This window comes from Artibeus jamaicensis, unplaced genomic scaffold (genome assembly GCF_021234435.1).
Source record: "Artibeus jamaicensis isolate MK-2021 breed Jamaican fruit bat unplaced genomic scaffold, CSHL_Jam_final contig_391, whole genome shotgun sequence".
Taxonomy (NCBI): Eukaryota; Metazoa; Chordata; class Mammalia; order Chiroptera; family Phyllostomidae; genus Artibeus; species Artibeus jamaicensis.
Window position 1 is genome coordinate 25,268,642 of NW_026521814.1, and position 16,387 is coordinate 25,285,028.

The 16,387-nt window shown below is 37.8% G+C and overlaps 1 long non-coding RNA gene across 1 annotated transcript; it reads right to left on the reverse strand.

Moving 5' to 3' along the window:
• Positions 1-1,983: 1,983 nt before the first annotated feature.
• On the reverse strand, positions 1,984-16,166 carry LOC128627391 (uncharacterized). The gene is made up of 3 exons (XR_008391576.1): positions 16,017-16,166; positions 10,211-10,413; positions 1,984-2,268 (listed from the first exon to the last, which is right to left on the reverse strand). It is a non-coding gene; the product is annotated as an uncharacterized LOC128627391 (long non-coding RNA).
• Positions 16,167-16,387: the final 221 nt, after the last annotated feature.

Sequence of the window (16,387 nt, forward strand, 5' to 3'; positions counted from 1 at the left end):
TTTGGCTCTTGGCCAAAAGGTCTTACTGTGATAGGAAAAGGCAGAGAAGGCAGATAAGGAAAATGAAATGAGCAAAGGAAGGATACAAATCCAGTGAAAAAATAGTGTCCATACACTCATAGAACCTTAGCAGCAGAGGTTTCTGTATTTCTTTTTTTAAAATATTTAATTTAATTTTTAATTTATTTTAATTGGTTATCAAGTATAGTTCTCTGTCTTTTACTCTCATCCCAGCTCACCCCTGCAGTGCTCCCCACCTCCCTCCAATTTCCACCCCCCTTGTTTTTGTCCAGGTGTCTTTCATACTTGTTCCTGTAAATCCTTCCCCTTTTCCCCTGAAATTCCCTCCCCTCTCCCCTCTGGTCACTGTCAGCCTGTTCTCTATTTCAGTGTATTTGGTTATATTTTGCCTGCTTGTTTTGCTGTTTACATTCTTGTTAAAGGTGAGATCATATGATATTTGTCTTTCACCACCTGGCTTATTTCACTCAGCATAATGCTTTCCAGTTTCATCCATGCTGTTGCAAAGGGTAGGAACTTCTTCTTTCTTTCTGCTGCATAAAATTCCATTGTGTAAATGTACCATGTTTTTTTAATCCATTTATTTATTGATGGGCACCTAGTTGCTTCCAATACTTGGCTATTGTAAATTGTGCTGCTATGAACATTGGGGTGCATAGGTTCTTTTGGATTGGTGTTTCAGGGTTCTTAGGATATAATTCTAGCAGTGAAATTGCTGGGTCAAAAGGCAGATTCAATTTTAGTTTTCTTAGAAAGTCCCATACTGTTTTCCATAGTGGTTGTACCAGTCATCCCACCAATAGTATACTAGGGTCCCCTTGTCTTTACAACCTCTCCATTGCTTGTTGTTTGTTGCTTTGTTTATGATGGCCATTCTGACCATTGTAAAGTGGTATCTCATTGTGGTTTTAATTTGCATCTCTCTGATAGCTAGTGATATTGAGCATCTTTTCGTGTGTCTCTGGATCCTCTGTCTGTCCTCCTTGGAGAATTGTCTGTTCAAGTGCTTTGCCCACTTTTTAATTGGGTTGCTTGTTTTCTTAGAGTGGAGTTGTGTAAATTCTTTGTATATTTTGGAGATTAAACCCTTGTCTGAGGTATCATTGGCAAATATGTTTTCCCATACAGTTGGTTGTCTTTTTATTTTAATGTTTTCTTTAGCCATGCAAAAACTTTTTATTTTGATGAGATCCCATTTGTTTATTCTTTCCTTTATGTCCCTTGCTCTAGGGGACATATCAGTAAAAATGTTTCTGTGTGAAATATCTGAGATTTTCCTGCCTATGTTCTCCTCTAGGACTTTAATGGTGTCACAGTTTATATTTAAATCTTTTATCCACCTTGAATTTATTTTGGTGTATGGTGTAAGTTGGTGCTCAAGTTTCATTTTTTTTGCACATAGCTGTGCAGTTCTCCCAACACCATTTGTTGAATAGGTTATTTTTACTCCATTTTATGTTGCTGCCCCCTTTGTCAAAAATTAATTGACCATAGAGACTTGGGTTTATTTCTGGGCTCTCTGCTGTTCCACTGGTCCATGTGTCTGTTTTAATGCCAGTACCAGGCTGTTTTGATTACAGTAGCCTTGTGATACAGTTTGGTAACAGGTATTGTGATCCCTCCTACTTTGCTTCTTCTTTCTCAAAATTGCAGCAGCTATTCAGGGTTGTTTATGGTTCCAAATAAATTTTTGAAGTGTTTGTCTATGTCTGTGAAATATGTCACTGGTACTTTAACAGGTATTGCATTGAATCTGTAAATTGCTTTGGGTAGTTTGGACATTTTGATGATGTTAATTCTTCCAGTCCACGAACACGGTGTATGCTTCCATTTGTTTATGTCTTCCTTAATTTCTTTCTTCAGTGTTGTGTAGTTTTCTGCATATAGGTCTTTTACCTCCTTGGTTAGGTTTATTCCTAGGTATTTTATTTTTCCTTTTGTTATATAAAATGGGATTTTTTTTCTTGATTTCTGCTTCTTAGCAGCAGAGGTTTCTTAGAGGTCACCTAATTCTGTCCTCCCAACCATGTTGCAGTAAGTGGCCACCCTGGCCCACCTCCACTTAAGGCAGTATTTACAACTCACCTGCTCTAACTGGTAGATGCTTTACCTCACAGTGAGTCCAAATACCTCCCTTTAGATTTGATGGGCCCTGGTTCTGTCTTCTGGAATACCTGGATCACTCTTCTCCATCTCTGGCTTGACAACCTTGCAAATATTCAAGACAGCTGACATCTCTTTTCCTGCCTTAAAATAAATGGATAATCAGAAACAGTTAATATGTCTGAGGTTTAGGATGGCTGGGCCGTTCTGGGGAGTGCCGCACCAGCCCCATTCCCTCCCTGTGGGGGAAACAGCCTGACAACATACACAAGAGTCCTAAAATAGATTTATCCATTTGTTTGTCCTAATCTCAGTTTGGTCAAAAGGCTGAAGAAAAAATTCTAATGCTATCTTGAAAGCTTTGTTTTTAATTGAAAGCTGAGTAAATTCTAAAGTCATGCATTGTGATATGATTTTTAAATTGCTACTTTTCATGATTAGCCCAGTTTTACATCCTTGGTTTTATAAACCAAAAAGAATAAATTCAGTACAAATAACAGATTAACATGATGCTTTGATAATGCTTACAACAAGAAAAGTTGTTAATTTATATTTACATTTTTAAAAAGGAATCCCAGAGATACAGACTAACAGGGACTTGCAATTTGAATGTAAAATAGCAGGTATTGGTACAGAAATCACCCAATCAATACCTTTTTGGGACATTGACTGGTGGTATGTTCCTGAAATTTACTTTAAAATACCTTACTATGGACGGTGCTTTACTTTTAGTGTACAGTATCAGCTTCAGAGTGCACCCAAGTGATGGTGACTCCCATTTGAAGTGCCCCGATTAGGAACACGCCATGGAGATGGTTCTCCAACGTTGGAGGGATGGACATCAGGTCTACACTCCCAGAGGAACTCCTCCGACACCTCAGCTGGCTTGCTTCTTAGTTTTTAATCAACACCAGACTTTTTAAATGGTTATATCACTAGAAATATATTTATGTTAATTAGAAATAATTTCCTTATGGATAAAATTAGTCGTGATAAAAATGTGGATTTGCTGAAAATATTGTACAAACATTCTGGCTCTTGCATTCACAGGGTGTAAGAATTTCACAATGCAAACAATGGTAGTCTTCAGAAAGACACTCCTGACTTCTGCCTCTGACCACCATAGGCTCAGATTTGGAAGGTTCTGGTCACTTGACTTCTATTAAAAGTTAGATAAATACTGCTACTATAATAAATCTTTCATTCAAGGCACCTAAAAGGGTAGCAATCTGGGACTTTGTCAGGTTTACAGACGCTCTGCATGACTGCTTTTGTGATGACTTGCCTGTATGTGTGGCAGAGTTCTGAGACTTACTTAGATTAGATCATTCTACCTGGTAGCAAGTATATGGAGAAAAGACATGGCCTTCTCTCACCTGTAGTTATTGAAGATGTGTTGGACTGGATTATTGTTCAAAAACATCCACTTTCCCTCCAAATTCCCACACACCCATGGAAGGAATATGCTTTCCTATTCTTTGACCTTGGAATGGCTATGGGATGTGTTTCAGCCAACGTAATATTCATGTCACCATACAAGCAGAGGCTTGAAATGTGCTTGTACTGGAGGGTTGGGCTCTCAAATCTGGGCCAAGACCTTGAGAGGAACATGCCCTAGGTGGCACTATGGGACAAGAAAGCTGAGAAACGCAGGGCGCTGCTGTCATTGGACCCAGCCTACAGCTCAGTTGCCCAGGCATTGAATGAGCCATGGCAGCAGGCCCACAGAGAAACTTGTGTGTACTGTTGATATTATGCCACCGAGATATTATGGTTGTTTATTCTGTGGCAATCACTGATTGGTGTATGAGGCTACCTATATTTACCTCCCAAACCTAACAACTGTGGAAGTTCAAATCAGATTAGGTAGTAGGCATTTTACAAATATTGCTTCATTTAATTCTCATAAAAAATCTGGGAGGTAAGTATTATTTTTCCTATTGTATAGATGAAGTAAGCAAGGCTAAGAGAGACAAAACAACTTGATCCAATCACACTACTAGGAAAAGAGAATGGGAGTTAGTTTCAATCTAGACTGGAGAGTCCATCCGTTCCCACTACACTTAATTGCTCACTCCCACCAACTCGCACAGATTGAACTGAATCTTAACTAAACCTACATCTATGTGCATAGCAAGAGGGACGAGAATTGAGCCCATGAACTAGTGAGGGGCCTTCATGTGCACATTCATTTAACACACATTTAATGAGCACCTACTATGTGCCAGTGTATTGTGGTATGTTTTGGGGGTTTAATGAGAAGCGTGACAGATCCCGTCCTGCCCTCACAGGGATTGCACTCTCATTACAGAGGTGTTTGTTAAATACATGCTTCAAGTTTTGTTTGTGGTGTAAGAATTCTGGCCTCATTTTACACTGTGTGTATAAATAAAAGCCCTAGACTAAGGGAACTCCCTATCTCTGTGTGGGTTTTAATGGGGCACCTAGTCACTAACTGGGATGCAAGTAATAAATACTCTTAGAAATGCATTCATCTGCTAATGATAACTCTGGGTGGCTGTTCCACAGAGTTCTCCCATATGTTAATAGATCAAAGAGTTTGGAAAGAACAAAGTGACTCCTACTGATCTACAGGGAGAAAAAAAGTAATGGGAAATTATAATTTTTATTAATAAACATTATTAAACTCAGATGATTTCTGAATTTTAGAATAATCTACTGAAAGAATGGTAAACCAGGAAATATTAAAAATTATAATTAAAGAATGGGAATGACATTTAGTATCAGAGCATCACAGCAGCTATCTGAGCAGCACACTAAATGAAGTGAATTATTTCTACCGTAATAATGGTATTTGGTATAATAAAATGGCATACTAGAAATCTAATTGCACCCTGCCACAGAGTTAAAAAAAAAAAAACCCACAGTGATAATGTAAAAATATAGGAAGAATAGCTATGATCTGTATTTTTAAAAGAACATGGTAATACTACTATATGGTTCAATTTTCAGATACCAGGATTTAATATACTAAGGAAAGACAGAGAAAATGAAAATTGGGGAGGCATTTGAATAGGTGCTTTAAGAAGGGGATTTGCAACCGAACAGAAGCGGGCTGATGCTGATTACACTTTAATGTGAGATAAAGTAAAGATGGAGCAAATCCAAAGTAAAACATAATTATAAGTTTCCACATAATTCCTGGCAAAAATATGAGAGATTAGATTCCAGAATTGTGTTAGTAGCTTCATACTTTTGCCATTCACATTTACCCACTGTGTATTAAGCATTGTCAGAAAATAGATGAAAATATATTCATACACAGAAATAATTATAAAGGTATTTAATAAGGTATCTGGATTTTAAAGTTTTGCCTTCTTTCTGAAATAGAAAAAATCATAATTACAACTTATAATAGAAAATAATCCATGTAAACATCAGAGTGAGAGTCAGACAGAAAGCTATGAATTCATTTTTATTTTATTTTTTTTTAAAGATTTTATTTATTTATCTTTGGAGGGGAAGGGAAGGAGAGAGGGAGAGAAATATCAATGTATGGTTGCCTCTCACGAGTCCCCTGCTGGGAACTGGCTTGCAACCCAGGCATGTGCCCTGACTGGGAATCGAACCGTGATCCCTTGGTTCACAGGCCTGTGCTCAATCCACTGAGCTACACCAGCCAGGGCTTGAATTCATTTTTAAATAGAAAAAAATTAAGTGCAAACTACTTTCTCTATTTAGAAAGCATAAACCATGCATTATACTACCCCTTGATTTCTTTTCACAGTATCTTTTGCATATATTGTCAAATTCCCATGGGAGCATATTTGGAAGGGAAGACAGGTAATTAGTCTTGAATGTTAATGGACCACAAACTCAGACGAGCAGTCCTAGCTCCACAATGACTGAGAAAGATGAGTATCATTCATTCTAACATAAAAACAAACATCAAATGGGAACCAAAAAAATCAACAGTCCTTAACTCACACGCCGACAATCGATAGATCTGATGTACTGCACACAGGCTTACTTCTCCTTCTCTGTTGCACTCCGCCTTATTGTGACTCACAGACACTGCATTTTTAACAAAGTGAAGGCAGGACCGTCCTCTAGCAGAATGACTATAAGTAGCTGAACGTTCAGATGATGGTTTACATTATTTAGCAATACAGTATTTTAAAATTAAGGTATGTACATTGCTTTAGACATAATGCTATTGCACACTTAGTAGACAAAAGTATAGTGTAAATGTAACTTTTATATGCACAGTGAAACCAAGAAATTTATTTGACTTGCTATATTGTGTTATTTGCTTTATTGTGGTAGTCAGGAACTGCACCCATAATGTCCCTGAGGTACATCTACATAGGTGAGAATAATAGCCTCATTTCAGGTGAGCATCTGAGAGTTGGGAATATCTGATTATGAAGAATCCGAAATTGGCTAAGTTAGTGTTCATAGAAACTGTTCATGAAATCTGACCAACATCCATTTTATGCTCTAAGAAACCAACAATGTGGTAATAATCAGGTGATTTGGGTGTCTTTTATTTGTCAGTCTACCCGCAATACAGAAGCAGGTGGCCGAACAAAATAAGCTTCTACTAGAAACCTGATGAACAATAAACACCATCTGTCAACGCTAAGTCCAATGTACTTTTATGAGCTGGGTGGAGGCGGGGAGAGGGAGAGAAGGAGAGAGAGACAGAGAAATGTGAAAATAACTAGAAAATAACTTTTTTAGAGATAGATGCAGACATTTTTACAAATAAAATTCAAAAAGCAAAATACAGAAAGCATTGTATAAATGTAAATAAAAGTTGCATTCCTACAGTAATGTCGTCTCTGAAAAACTTGTTTTAACTTTATGCATTACTAAGTATTTTCCTGAAATGTATAATTAAATAATATTGGCTTATATTTTATTTTGTATATTATTTATTATTTTTATCTTTATTGTATTTTTCTATTACCACTTAGTCCCCTTACATCCCCCTCCCCTAGCAATCACTGCACTTCGTCCATACCCATGACTCACATTTTTAAAAAGGATAAAGAGATGTTATTTTTATTATTATGTTACTTTCATAAATTCATTGTTAAATATATTGACATTTGAGGTGGTTAGAGTACTAGAACACCTAGATACAACTATGAGTTTAGGAGAATGTATATTTTACTTCTGATTATAATGGTATTACATTTGGAGCAATTTGGATAATAAGAATAATTAAAAGAAGAAATTGACAAATCTTTCATACAGATTGTAGGTATTATCATTCTGACACATTATCATTTTGGCACTCTTACAGCTTTTTAAAAAATATATGTATATTATGTTATAAATTTGTGTCCTATTTTTTGTAATACTACATCAGAAATATTTTCCTATTCAATTAAAATTTTTAATACAAATCATTTTTAATTGCTGTATAATATTTCATTACATAAGTGGGCTACACATTAATGTTTATTTATATATTCATTTTTGTGACTTTTGATGACCTCAGAATAAACATCTTTACACTTCAGAATATTTTCTTTGTAAAAATCCTGAGAACTGTGATTGAGTCAAAGGCTAAATATTTTATGCACTGCTGTGGCAGACATCGGCTGGCCCTTTGCCAGACTTGTTCGATTCTCCTTCTGGACACAGAAACAGCATGTATTGCTCAGCCTCCGTCGTGGTTAGGTGAGCATACAAGAAAGAATTCTTTCCAAAAGAATGTGTCCAGAAGGGATAAAATGATGTACAATACTTCCAGGGCCACCTCTCACACTGTGCTCAACCTCTCTCTTACCTGTCTGCTGGCTGTGTGTCAGTGCAGAGTGAGCTGGGGTGGTTTTTGTTGAGGACCACAGGGCACCTGCCAGGCTGTCTGTGAAGCATGCTGGAGAAGAACCCTAATTTCACCTGCCTCTAACCGATACTATGTGAGTGAGAAATAAAATCACATTGTGTTAAGTGGCTGAGATTTGGGGGTTTATTCATTTTAGTGCTAGCACTATCTTAACTAATAAAGATATGGCATTGGAAGTAAGGTACAATTCTCTAATAAAAACCTACGTGAACTTGCCATTGGATGTGGAAACCAATAACTCCAAACATGGAGACCCATGTAATACAGAAGTTAACTATGTATTGAAAACGTCACTGGAGATAAGCCTGAAGAGGGACTAAGTACTCACTGCGTCTGTAGCTCTAGGGGAAGAAACCGGAAAACAGAATTTTGTGCTGTGCATTGGTTGTTACTAGTTTCTAGGAGAAAGATAGTAGAAGAAAAAATAAGTAAAAAAATAGCCAAATGGTTTTCAAGCAGAAATAAAATGAAATACAGAGAGAGAAAAATGGGGGAGGGGACATGAAAGAGCTGGAGAAACTATGTCTAGACCCCAAACAATAGAAAATAAGATTGAAAATGCCTTTAAGTGGTGGCTCTGTGACAAAGACCAGACGAAGGGCTTAGTGTCCTGTCCCAAGACTCCCTCTCTCCTGTAAGGCCTCAAGGATGCTGGCATTAAGTTGAGTGTATGTGAGAGACACAGGAGGCTGAGGAAGCAGGAGAGAAATCAGGATTAATGGTCATGTTCAGGAAAAAGTTTGGAGTGGGGTTCCTGGCTTGTGGGGCTGAGTGGAAGCAAAAGGATTAATAGCCTGCTAAGTAAACCATAGCCAACGAAATCAGAAGCCTGGACTGAACAAGTTGTTCACTGCTCAAGCCTTAAAATAATCCTTGGGTCTCCACACTGCACAAGTGAGAAATGAGCTGAAAAGCCATTGGGTCCCCGGAGGAAGTGTCCACTCCTGCTGCGAATATGGCCAAGATGGAGAAGGGGCCTCCAGAGGTCAAGGCCAGCAACCACAGAGGAAAATGGACAGAGAGGCTTCTTACGGAAAGTGAAGTTAAGGTCAAGGCAAGGAACTTCTCCACCCTCGAGGTAGGAGTCTTCAGAATTCCTCCCATGTCCAGAATGCTCCTTTCTTTTGAGTGAGGGGATTTCTTTTAGTAGTCGTCAAAAATCCTGTTTAGCAGTAGAAGTGAACAAAGTACTGATACAGGCGCTATGAGATGAATTTCAAAAACATTGTGCCAAGTGGAAAAAGCCAGACACAAAAGGCTGCATATTGTATGATTCCGTATATACGGCATATGCCCCAAATGCACATTGTTGAGGCAGAAAGTAGGTTAGTGGCTGCCTGGCCCTGGAATAGGAGGGAGGAGTGATTACAAATGGCCCTGAGGGATGTGGAAATATCCTAAAGCTGGGGTGTGGTGATGGTCGCACAACTGTGTTTACTTATTTAAAAATAGTGAATTTTACACTTAAAACAAGTACATTTTTGATATATAAGTTTATCTCAATAAACATTTAAAAAAATCTGCTTGTGAACATGAAGGAAAGTCATTTTAATACAAAGTAAGAGTAAACTTTGGCATAGCCTTTTTTGCGATATCAAGTAATATATATCAAAACTACAAATATTTATATTTTCTTACATAGCAATTCCATTCCTAGGAATTTGTTCTAAGGAGATAATTGGATACATGATACATAGTTATTTCTTACAAAGTTGTATACAATATTGGATAATTCTATTAACCTAAATGTTTATCAATAGGGGATTGGTTAGAAACATTAGGATATATCCAAACTGTAATAGCCCACAGGGGTGATTTTACCATGAAAATCTTCATGTATTTATGTAGAAAACTGTCCAACAAAACAAAAATGCAATTAAGGTACAGTGTTTATGGTATGGACCTGTTTACTTTACAAAAACATGGGGGGGTGGTAAGGGTGGAGGATACTAACTTTTACTTTCCCTGAAATATGTGATTCTTTTCAGATACAATGTTATCAGGAAAATAGAAGCAAAGAAATATACACTTTGGACATAACCTTATGTTAAAGTAAAACTATAACCAAGTGAAAATCTCACACTTTCATTTGGTATATTGGCAAATGTATATTAATTTGACTAAATTCAGGGATTCTCCCATTCCAGTTTGAAAATCACTATTTATGTGCAGGTGTTCAACTCATTTGATGTTAAATAACCCATTTGACATTCATCTTTATATTTTAATTTTTTTGACGTTGATGAAATAAATGGTATAATTCACCTTCATTAAATTTTTCCTATGGGTTGGTTTTCATTAATAAAGAGTTCCAAAAGTAAAATCCGGTCTGTAATCTGTGAGAGACTCAAGCCTGCGGCACAACATACAGGATTACAGGATCTTTTAACAAAATGAGCTAAAAGTGAGATGTGGTCTGGGGTGGAGGTCACTCTTCCGGTCTCGTCCTTCACAGTTACCGGAGAACTCTGCAAAGTAAATGTTTAGAAGCTAGATTCTTACTAGGAAGTAAAAGCAGAAGGAATTTATAAATTTCCTTTATACACAAAAGTAAATATTTAAGGAACTTCTATGTCAAATAGGCTGAAAAAAATAAATGTAGCTTTAATAGCTCTCTCTTACAGTAAGTTACAAACACATTTGCTTAAGAGATTTATAGTATTTATTGATGGGTGCTAAACTCAAAAGTAAAGGATCTTTCTGTACGTATGTCAACCAACTATAGGATAAAAATCAGTACATAGGTCAGATTATACATCTGAGTTTTCTGAGTAGGTTAGAGCTGCTACTGGGGGCAGACAACAGAAGAAAAGTCATCTCTTTCAAAGGCAATTATTTCCAGAGCTCCTCTGACATTAAGCAGCAGGGAGAAGCTGTGTGTTAGAAACTAGTACTGTCTTGTAGTTTATTTCAAAAAGGAGCAAAAACAGTATATTGGTACATATTCTAAGTTCCTAGTCATGTGGGTATTGATAAAAATTATGAATTTCAACTAATAAAACCTAAAAGGTGACAAATGAGTAATTGCACGTTGTTTGGAACCAATGAATATTCATGACAATAAAAATAGGAAGAGAGAAATATTTGGATACAAAGCACAGGACATTAACTGCCTAAAAAGTAGAAAATATTGGAGCTATTTGAGAAATAAAGCACTGGACTTTTATTTTATATAAAAAAACTACCATTCTTTTAAGTCCTTCTGTAAAAAAGGTAAAAGCTTGTCTTGCACTTTAATAGGAAACTTGCAAATTTTTAAACTGACAGATATTTAGTATTCTATCATAATTTTCAACAGGTTCTTATTTTTCCCTAGCTTCAAGATGCAATGGAAGTCTCATACTTTTTGACTGTGCAGTAGGCTGTGGCATTGTATTCTTTTTCCTTTAGATCAGATGCAGGAGAAATGTTTGCTTGAGAGGAAATTTTAGGGCCCAGGTGGCCACAGGGTTGGGCATTTCAAGGTCAGTGTTATTGTCTCTCTAACATTTCCTGGGTCTGCTTCTTTACCATTATTTTGGCCTCTAGGCAATTGTTTGCAGCCTTGGCTGCCATTGGAATCACTTGGGGAGTTTGGAAATAGTGATGCCTAGGTCTGACTGCCAGGAAGTCAGGTTTAATCTGCCTGGGGTGTGGCTTGGTCATCAGGACTTGAAACAAGTTTCCAGGTGATACTGATGTGCAGGCAAGGTGAGAGCCATGGGTCTAGTTAACAATATTCACAGCATGCTCCCAAGACAGAGCAGAGCAGCACTGGGAAATCATGAAGAATGGGAATCCCTAGACCTGACCCCAGACCTCCTGAGCCAGACGCATGGGAGCGGGTCCAACCCTCTGTGTTTTACCCAGCCTTTCAGGTGACCTGATACATGCTGACGTTGGGAACCACTGCTTTAAGAAACCAGCCTTTCCCTTATTGAGAATGAAGCAAGCAGAGCGAGTGAGCAAACGTGGCAGTTGTTCCCCTCTCCGATAGCTTAAGAGGATTTTGAAGACTTTTCCAAGGGTTGTGTTCCTTCACAGGTTTTACTGTGTGACTGGTGACATCATGTGAAGTATGTCTGTTATAAATGCTTTTCTTGGTTTCGTTCTCTGAATTGAGTATTTTTAGACTTGTCAACTATCTGTGTGTAGACACTAGTGAAAAACATGCTATTAATTATACCCAGTAGATGGCCTTCCATGTCTTCTGATAATGTAAAAACTGAATCTGAAAAGGCAATCTTACTACAGTAGAGCAACTGAGGGTTTTCTTTAATGTTCTAAAATCGTTTACTATGATCACTGTAACTATAGGTCTCATTAAGACCTCTAGTCAGAGAAATTGTTTAATAAGTATAAATTCCAAGGGAACAATAATATATGCCATCTCTTAGGTGGTAGAACATTCAAGTGAGGTACGTTTCTTCAGTAACGGCACTGTTTGTCCCCAACTTATCTTCCTTTCTGTATCTCTTACATATCGTACCAGTTTGCTACTGCTTTATAACAAGTGACAGCTAATTTGTGTCAGAAGCTTGAGCTGGGTATACGCAGGGCTAAAATCAAGGTGTCCTTCAGAACATTCCTTCGGGTGGCTCTGGAGCACAATCTTTTTTCTCGCTTTTTTCAGCTCATAAAGGCCACATGCCTTGGCTTGTGGCCCCTTCCTCCATCTTTAGAGCCAACAGTGTAGCATCTTTAAAGCTCTCTCTGACTTCAATCCTCTTTTTTCATTGTTATATCTTCTCTTTTCTGATCCATGAGTCTCCCTCTTGTAAGAATGTTTGCAATTACGCTGAACGAATTCAGATAATCCGGGATAACTGCCCATCCCAAGATGCTTAACTTAATCATATCCAAAATGTCCTTTTTTAAAAATATCAGGTAAGAATCACAAATTCTGAGGATTACGATGTGGACATCTTTGGGGGGCTGTTACTTATTCATCACACATATCAAGGGACAAAAGGAGGGGAACATTTTCTGATGAGAGACCCTTAGAGACTAGACTATAGTGAAGAATTGAAAAGTAGCTCCTTGGGGAGATCCACAAGCAGTATGTTTCAAATTGTGTGTGCTTAATGATCACCTGGCGATTTGTAAAAAATGTGTATTCCTGAGCCCCGTCCCAAAAGATTCTCATTCAGTGGGCCTGTGGTTCACTCTGCGCTCTGATTCAGTGCAGGTAATCCACAGATCCCACCTGGAGAAGCCAATGGGAGGGAGGTGGTGAAAAGCGCAGAATCTGAGACGACTCTCAGGCAACATCATGACTGATTCTGAGTAAACATCAGAATTACTGGAGGAACTTGAGCCCCACGCCAGGAGATTTTGATTCTACAGGCCTGTGGTTTTGAAAGATCCTCACCGGTGATTCTGAATGAGCATCCTCGCATCAATCTGCCTGGAATTCTCCTGTCCTAGGAAGTCCTACCTGCTCCCTCTGTGGCCATGGAAGTCTCCTATTCTCCTGTCTTCAAAAAAATGATTCTACTAACAAATATTATTTTTCTCTGTGGCTGATTAAAGTTCAGATCATGTTAATTATTTTTGTGTCCTTGATGCCTTTCTCAGAGCCTGGCATCCAGTGGGTACCAAATAAATGCTTCTGGAATAAATCAGAGGTTCTCAAACTTTCCTTTGAGTCAGAATCGCCAGGAGGGCTTGTTAGAACTCAGGGCTGGGCCCAGCCCTGGAGTTGCCAGCTCAGTCCCCGCCTCTGGGCGTGGCCTAGACCCTGTATTTTGAACAGTTTCTCAGGTTAAGACTGGTGCTGCTGGTTGGGAGACCACACTTTCCAGGCAGCGAAATAATTAGAGTTTAAATTGTTGAAGCTCTAACTCTTTATTACAAAGTAAAAATTTTTATATGTGATTGAGGGGGTTAGAACTTCACCTTGTTTTTGAATTGTAATTTTTTTTATCATTTCTATTTTTTCCTCTTAAAAATTTTAAGCTCCAGAAATTGAAAAAGAAAATCATATTTCTCCAGTATTAGCTGTCTACAGTGTTTTATTGTTTATTTTTTCTCTGTATGTGAATTCTCTAGACAAAACAATTGAAGATATTTGGGGAGTTTCTGTTGATAAAGAATGTTTTCAAACTTGTATCTTCGGCATTGTGCATACACAGTATGCACAGTCTAACAGTAAATTATCTTTTAACCTGAAGTTTTAGTTTGATTTGCATTTTTGCTTGTTTAGTTAGTTGATTTATTTTGCTCATATTCCTCAAAGGGGGTGAAAATATAAAAGAAGATAGTTACATGCAGATCATGTAACAATATTATGAGTCCAGCCAACACAATTAACAAAGAACTGCTGATTGGTTTGTCTAATTGCCTGAGTCATGGCAGTGTACACTTTTTATTACAAAAATGTATAAAAATTATCCAGTGTATATTTCCAGGAAATTGTATTTCTTTGGAAGAATAGTTGAATCTCCCCCAATACTTATTTAGCTAGAGGTCACACACAGGGGATTAATTTTCCTTATATGTATGTTTTCAACCTAAGAAACTCTTTTGAAGAGTCAAGGATAGCTTTCCTTACTCATACAAAATTATCACAGTATGCTTTCTTCATAAAATAGGCCCTGAAGTTTGGTCCAGCCTTGCAAACAGCCGTTTTTTTTTTGTTTGTTTGTTTTTAAACTTTGGTTTAGTAATAGTTTCTGGTGGTAAATTAATAAAAGATATTGATTTTATTTATTGTACTCCCATGAAAAGGCTGTATAACTGAATTGATGGGATGGAGGATTACTAAAAATATTTTTATAGGGTTGGAAAATAGTAATCTTGTATACAGTGCTGAATTTGACTATTGCTGGAATCTTGTAAACAAACTCTTGCATTGAGTTAGTTACTCTTGAGTGGCTGTTAGTGTCAGTACATTTTTATTGAGTGCACGCCATGTTTGCAGTACTATTTAAGTCATTTTCTATCTGGTAAGTTTTCTGTTTTTGCCTTTTGTGTACTTTTACATGATATAAATGATAAAAAATAAAAATTGGTATAAAAAGTTATTGTCCCAAATACATATATTCAGGTTAAAATTTTAAGATAACATTTGCATACAATGAAAAGCAGAGATGAGATAGATTTTGACAAAGGCATACATTTCTGTAATGCACACTCTTATCAACCAAGCTGGAAACTTTCATCACCTGATAATATTGTAAAAACATCAGGTGGTGATAATGTTTTCATCGCCATGAAAGTTTCCATCAAATCCCTTCCCAGTCAATTCCCCTTCCACAAAGAACCACTGATCCGATTTCTGTTGTATGCTCTCTCTAGGGTCAAGCTTCTTTGAATCAATACAATGCTTTTGAGATTCATCCCTATTGTATGTATCAGCAGTTGGTTCCTTTTAATCAATGAGTAGTGTTCTACTGTACGAGGCATGGGCAAATTTCCGGTCCAGTTGAAGCTTCCCCAATGGAGAGAGAGAACAGGCAGTATCTGAGGGCGTCTTTATTTCCTCCACTCTTCATACATTTAAGCCATTTTTTCCTAGAAGGGCCAACTTTGGACTTCTTTATCAGTATCGCTAAGACCCCACTATTAGATCTGATACTGATAGATCAGAATCTAAATACAGGGCGGAAGACCTGGTATTTCTAGGCAAGCTCACTGAGATACTTAAGACTGTTAATGATTGACACTATTGCTTCAAGCAAACCCTCAAAAGATTAAAGGCTAGAACAAAAAGAAAAGAAAAAAAGTGGCCAAATCGCTCCCAGAAATTTATGCTGATAAACCAAAGTAAGCAGGTTTCCAGGATTAAAACAGCAGCGAACTGTGTGGGGTGAAAGGAACAGGAGTCCCAGGGCTCAGGCCTGATTTGTCCTTGGAGGGGCATAGAGACCTGGACCTGAGCAAGTCACCTTTTACCTCTCTGCACTTAAAAAGAGAGGGTTGGGCGAAACAGAAGGGGGGAGGTGAGAAGGAAAAAAGCAAGACTGTTAGTTTGTGGTGCCTCAAAGGGAGAGAAAACAGATTTCAATTTACCCAGTGAATCAAAGCCATTCCTTGTTTTTCCTGATCACTCTGGTCCCACCTGCTGCCTCCCTGAGGGCTGCGAGCTCACCTGCGTTTCCCCTGTTGTTGCCTCCCAGCAGCAATGTGAGTACAGCTCAAAGGTACAAGAGCAAGCTTATCAGTGCTTCTGAATCACTGGTTGAAAATACAGCCCGAAGAAAGGGGATCTTTTCTCTCATGCGCCGCAGTACGGTGATAAAATGCCAACACGATAAGAACAAGATAAATAATGACAACGATCCCCATGGTGCACCCAAAAATGTCAGGTTGGTGCTACACGCTGTCCAATGAAATGTTTCAGATGATCTAGAGGGGAGTATGTACTTTTCACTTACACAACTAATTCTTTCAAAGTGCCAAACTGTTATGAAACATTTCCACCATTGCAATGAAGTATCTGGCTATCCCCTACTTGCAGTT